Source organism: Acinonyx jubatus, chromosome B1 (genome assembly GCF_027475565.1).
Source record: "Acinonyx jubatus isolate Ajub_Pintada_27869175 chromosome B1, VMU_Ajub_asm_v1.0, whole genome shotgun sequence".
Lineage (NCBI taxonomy): Eukaryota > Metazoa > Chordata > Mammalia > Carnivora > Felidae > Acinonyx > Acinonyx jubatus.
This window is the reverse complement of record NC_069382.1, coordinates 115,037,016-115,043,253: the sequence shown is the minus strand read 5'-3', so window position 1 is coordinate 115,043,253 and position 6,238 is coordinate 115,037,016. Positions and strand designations below refer to the sequence as shown.

Sequence of the window (6,238 nt, the reverse complement as noted above, 5' to 3'; positions counted from 1 at the left end):
CCTCAAAAGGGAATATACAATGTTTCATTAGAACACACTTTAAACGTTCTCCTTAGTAACTATGTGACACATAGAAAGAGTTCCCTTTTTAACCCCTTTCAAATGGGGAAATATTCTGCTTTTATAAAATTAGGAGAGGCTTTACTTCTAAAGAAATTACAGAGGAAAAGAAAAAGTGGGCTACACAAAATAACTTGTGTTGACCTAAAGGTATTGGGATCACAATGCAGTGATCCTATAAAAGGTGTGCCCAGAATATCTATTTAAAATTCGAATGTCGGTACGCGAAAACTTCTTCTACGGGACGAATCTCAACAACCACTGATGTAATGGCTCATATGGGCTTTGTTCTTTATCTTATCTTCAAATAAAAATTTTATGATTAAAGAGCGAATTAAGGCTAGTCGGCAATAGAAAAGACAAACTGTCAATGGAAGGAGGTAGGTATAGAATCAGGCACGTCAAGGAATATCGTCCGTCGCTTGGAATTTAGTTCTTTATGGGTCGATTTCTTCACTACTTAATTATACGTACGGGTAGAAAATTTTCAAACTAGAAGCTCTTACTGGAGAAAACGTAGGCATTGAAAAGCGCAGGTTTCTTTCTTACAATCGAATCTAGCGAGAAGTAGAGCCACTGGTGAGAAATTCGTCTTGGATCTGTGAGAATCCCTCTCCTTCCCAGCCCACGTGGCAAAAGTAAACAGAAGGTGGGCCCGGGGCGGGGTGAAGCAGGACTCGGTCAATTTCCTAATTTGTCGAGTCTTTAAAACTACAGGCCCCTAAAGCACTAAGGGCAGGCCCTCTGCGAAACTGGGGAGCGCTTTTGCAGAGCGAGATTAAAGCGACGGTGCAGAGGATGCCAGAGAGGGGGCGAGGCGGGAGCGGGTGCACCTTCCAAGGGGCGGGGGTGCGGGCCTTTGCGGGTGGAGGTGGGTGCGCGCGTGGGCGCGTGCGGAGATACCTGCAAGGCGGTGGGGAGTAAGGGCTAAGGTGCGAGGCTGCCGGGCGGAGCTGGGTGCGCGCTGGGGTGAGGGGTGCGCACAGACCTCTAAGTGGGTGGTGGAGTGCGGTACTCAGAAAAAGTTTAAAAGGTTAATCCGAGGTCTCCATCCTTGTGCCAAGCACCCACGCCACCTCCCCCTGCGCGCCTGCCCCGCAACTTCACCCTGGTGGCTACCGCTCCGAAGGGTCACCGGGAAGCCCCGGTCTGGCTGCGGCGCCCGGGAAGGTGCGGGGGGGGGGGGCGGGGAACCTTCCCCCGAGCTCGTTCCCGCCCCGCGCTCATCCCCGCGCACCGCTCCCCGGGCTCCACCGCACCGCGCCAGGGCCGCCCCGGCCTCGACCGCGCACCGCATTGTACGGCCCCCAGGTGCCGCCGCCGGCCTTTGTGCGGGAAGCCCCGGGCAGGGGGCTGATTCCCTGGGAGCCGCGGCGGAGAGCCCCAGGGCGGCGGCGGCGGCGGAGGCCGGGGCGGAGGAGGAGGAGGAAGAGGAGGAGGAGGAGGCCGGCGGCGGAGGAGGAGGAGAGCGGGGCGGAGGCGGAGGAGGAGGAGGAGGAGGCGGAGGAGGAGGCGGAGGGGAGCCGGCAGCAGCGGCTGCGGCCAGAGCTCGGGCGGCCGCCGCCGCCTCCTCGCGAGCGCCGCGCGCCCAGGCCCGGCTCGCATGCGAGTCACGTCCGCCCCCTCGGCGCGGCCGCCCCGAGACGCCGGCCCCGCCGAGTGATGAGAACACACGTCAAACTGCCTTATGAATATTGATGCGGAGGCTAGGCTGCTTTCGTAGAGAGGAGCAAAAGGAAGCAAGATGGCTGCCCTTTAGGATTTGTTAGAAAGGAGACCCGACTGCAACTGCTGGCTGGCTGCAAGGCTGCGGGACGAGAACGAGGTCAGAGCGCGTCTCTTAGGCCGCGGAACTCCCCCTTTCCTCCCCCCCTCGCTTTCTCTCGGGCTTCCAGGCACTGGGGAGCAGACCCTGCAGTGTCACCCGCAAATACCAGGAGGGAAGAGGGAAGCTTCACAAATTACTGGAGCCTCTTCAACATGGCTGACAAATATAGTTTTAATTCCGCCCCCCCCCCCCCTTTAAACCTGTGGTTCTGTGCTCTCTTCTCTCCCCTGCTAACGCTCCTCTCCTCCTTACCCAGAAAACTTACCTTTGTGACTGCGACCAGCCGGCGCCCCGGCCTTTTATCTTCAGGAAAGTGATTTTTCTTGGCTTCCCTTTCTCAAATAGTTCAGCTTTGGGGGGCACTACTTTTCCCTGGAATCCTCCCCGACCCTCTCCCCTTCTTGTGAGTCAGGCCAGCCTCTCGTTTAACCTCACCCACCCCGGAAAAGAACTCTGACGGAGTGTTTTTCGGCCCTTTTATCTGCTGTGGGGTCTGGGTCTGGCTCTGCGTCCGCGTCAGCCCCTGGCTGCCCCCGTGTCCGCTTTTCGGGGGGCGAGCTGAGCGAGTGTCATGGGGAGTCGAACTGCAGCACACCAAGTGGGGTTTTGTTTTTTTTCCTGGAGTCCGCGCGTTTGGCTAGGGGCGCCGAGTGAGAGAGGAGAGCATAGTTTTCTCGGGTCCCCCAAACCAGACCAGATCCCACTTTTCTCCAGGTACATCAGCTCCGCGATGGGCTGTGCCTGCCAGCCTGGGGAGCGTGTGTAAGAGAATTTGTGGGCAAATCTGGGTCCTGGCTTTGTGCTTCTCCCGAATCAGCTTCGTTTGGTTCCCCGGTAAGTGACAGGCAGACACAAAGGCAGGCGCAGGCCGGGGGAGGGGGCGGGCGGGCGGGAGGAGGGGGGCAGAGTTGAGAGTTGGAAGACTGCAAGGTCAGGGGCGCCGAAAGAAATGAAACCCAATCCCAGCAAAGAAACGCACAAGTAGGGAGCAGATTTCTAACAGCCCCATCCAAATTTCTCTGTCTTGGCTGCTTTCTTTTTCTTGGTCTTTTATTAATCTGCCTCTGTGTCCGTCTCTCTTTTTTTTCCTCCTCCTTCTTCACTCACACACACACACACACACACACACACACACACAACACTCACACACACTCTCCAGTCTTGCCGAATCTTTTCACTGGGGCTGCTTGTCCAGTGTTATGAAGCTAACAGAGTTTCTGTGGGGAGTATTCTACCTATGACAAAATAAAGTGTGGCCTGGATAGACTCCTGAGAAGGTCGACTATGAAATATAAGTGTTATTTACTGATTATTGCCTTCATGACATACTTTTAATTGCATCGAGTAGTTCCCCCCACCCCCTTCATCTAGTGTTTAGGAATTGAACGGAGGGTTATTTTCGAGTTGTTTGCTTAAGATTTACTGAAAAAAAAATTTTTAAATATTTTCCTGTGTAAGGATACATCCATGAATTTGAAATCTCAAGTCTTGCATTGTGCTTTCTCCTCTCTAATAAGGGATAATACTGGCAAATCCAAATAAAAGTATTCATCAACAATGATCCAACATAAGAGTAAGATTGTTCCTTAGGGGAAATTGGGATGTAAGGAGAAAAGATATAGGTCTGGTTTGCTTTGCTTTGCTTTGGGTTTAAGACTGTGGGTATTGTTGCCTGGTTAATGAAATCATTATATTTGCATTTTAATGGAAATTCGAAATACTGGAGGAGGGTTATATCCTTTTACATGTTTGCATGTGTGTTTTATAATAGGTTTGAGGTAGAATATAAATTTCAACACAATAAATATTGGGTGATTTTTTTTTTTTGATATTAAGCAGAGAAGTGTTAGTGAAGGATTGGAAAGTCAAACTTAAGTTTGGAAGGCATGTATTTGATTAAAAATGGACAGAATAAAGAGCACAATAATGGACATTACTCCATAAATCAGACTTCTGAAATCATTTGTCCTCTGTAGTTCGCTCTGTAACACTTTCTATTTTGATCTCTGAAAAAGCAGTTAAGTTCACTTTAATCATTGATACTGGAGATTATTTCACCTGATTACAAGGGAGTAGTATTACTGATCTCTGGAACAGAAACAGCTCCTTTGGTTAGTTCTTATTTGTCCTAAAATTATAAAGGAAATACTGAGGAGTTTAGCATAAATGCTTACTATTTGTTGAGAAAACTATGATTAATTATTCCAGCAATCGGAATTTAAAATAAACAGTTCTTTTTGCTGACAGACTAATATCTAAATGCTTTTGGGGGACTTTTCAAATGTTGTGGTATATGCTCTCTTCAAGTTATTTAACTGATAAGAGATGTAATATTTTCATTCATATTGGCAAATAAGAATAGTACAATAATTTTATTGTGACCATGAAGATTTGTTCTTTCCTATTATCAAATTTAGACTTTTTTGTTATTTTATGTGTCCTATTTGTATGCTGAAAATAGCTGTTAATTTAATATTGTATGAAGGGCTTAAATGATTGTAAGGAAGAGATGTACATATATTCACCAATCAGAATATAAGTACCACTTTCACATTTATTATAAAAGAGCAGTTATTTGAATCCGTATAGGATAGTTTACTGTAAAAGACATCATGTCTGTTCTTCATTTGCCATATGTGTGATAGTACCACCTGGATGTTTCCAGAATTTCATAGATAGAACTGTCTTGAGCAATTGCATTTTATGGGAGTGATAGTGAACAATTACAAGATAGATCTTTTTCTTAAACTGCAATATTGTTTTGTTTATTTTCTTACTGAACTAATGGTTAATGAGACATTAACTTGGAAAGAAGGGAGTCCCTTGTTTTGTTTAAATTCACACATTTACCAACTATGGCCTTAATTATATCTGGCATCGTGCCGGTCCATGACAGAAGTCAGAGGGGTTGGTATGATCTTGATGCAGTGGCACATGAACATAGACATGGACGAGTCAACATTACTTCCAGAAATGCACCTGCCAAGGAGTTATTATGACAGACTTCCAAAGTCCTGTTTGGGCATTGGACTTGTATTAGGTAACAAAACCTGAAGTTAATGTTTTGGTTTCACTTGCTGAAGTTATAATTTCTCTATCAATTCCTCCAAGGCTCCACCCACACACAATGTTGTAAGCCAAATGTCACTATTAAAATGTGTTTCCTTATTTGCTGATCTCAGTAAGACACCTTTCCTGTAATTCTCAGACTCAGGTTTTTAGGAGAAACCTGATTTTACATTATGTCCCAGATCCAAGTTAGTAAATTCCTATGAATTCTTTGAAATTATCTTGAAATAAAGTGTCTTCAAAAGGACATTAGAATGTCTAATACTTAGAAATATGAAACCTGATTTTTTTATGTTCTAATTCCTTCTTCTGTGAGTTCGGTTGTTGCCCACTAGAATTTAATAGTCTTACCTAGCCATCTCAAAGTGCTAGAGGGAGACTTCTTTGTTTTATAAACAACCATATAGACAGGGTAAAATTTGGAGCAGCTGTCAGTGTTGGTTCATCAAAGTAACATTTTCCTCAACTATTATGCCACCATTGCACAGTAGTTCTTTAAGCGAGGTAATGGCACCAAAGCCAGTAGCAGGAAACTCTCATGCAAGCCAAATTTACAATTGGAGTCTTAACTGTGGGAGAATTGAGTTGCCAAGTAGAGCTGGTGGTTATCTTGGAAATTGTGCTGAAGAACACAACCACAAATGATTTTGTCAAATATACAGTATTTACTTGGTCTAGATCTCCAATTTCTATTTTGACTCCCTGTCAAAACTCAGGGAATACTGTGGCATTATTCAAGGAGAGTATATAGTACATCTGTACACCTTGGTGTATAATACACTATATATATATATATATATATATGTGTGTGTGTGTGTATGTATGTATGTGTATATATATATAGTACACTATATATATATGTGTATATATATATATACACACGTATGTATATATATACATACACACACACACATATATACAGTAGGAAAGAAGAGTTCCACAAGAGGACAGGGTAAATGAGAGCCCTTGAATCATTGTGACTGCAAGCCAAAAAGAGTCTTACGTATCTGCTGTTTCCAACATTATTCTGATCCTAGATTGTATATTGCAGAAAATCTCTGACTTAAGATAGATATATAATCTTTCCACAATAAAAAAAAGATTTTGGTTGCCCATTCCAAAATAGTAAAATTCTATCAGCTTTGATTTATGCTTTTTCCACTTGTCATGAAATGCAGTTAAATGTGCCAGGCTTCAAAAAGTAGAAATAGATACTAGGTGGATTTTCAATATTTTGTGTAAAACATATTCAGTGATAATGTCAACCTACCTGCAGTTTTA

The 6,238-nt window shown here is 45.0% G+C and overlaps 1 protein-coding gene across 5 annotated transcripts in view; it reads left to right on the top strand.

Moving 5' to 3' along the window:
- The first annotated feature begins 1,561 nt into the window (after positions 1–1,561).
- Positions 1,562–6,238, top strand: part of TET2 (tet methylcytosine dioxygenase 2) — a 134,801-nt gene continuing 130,124 nt past the window's right edge. For 4 of the 5 annotated variants that reach the window (XR_008296216.1, XR_008296217.1, XM_027061817.2 and 1 more), the window contains exon 1: positions 1,562–1,885. The gene's annotated coding sequence lies outside the window, so the exon portion shown is untranslated. The remainder of the gene's footprint in view (positions 1,886–6,238) is intronic. The other variant, XM_015062617.3, reaches the window with a different exon arrangement.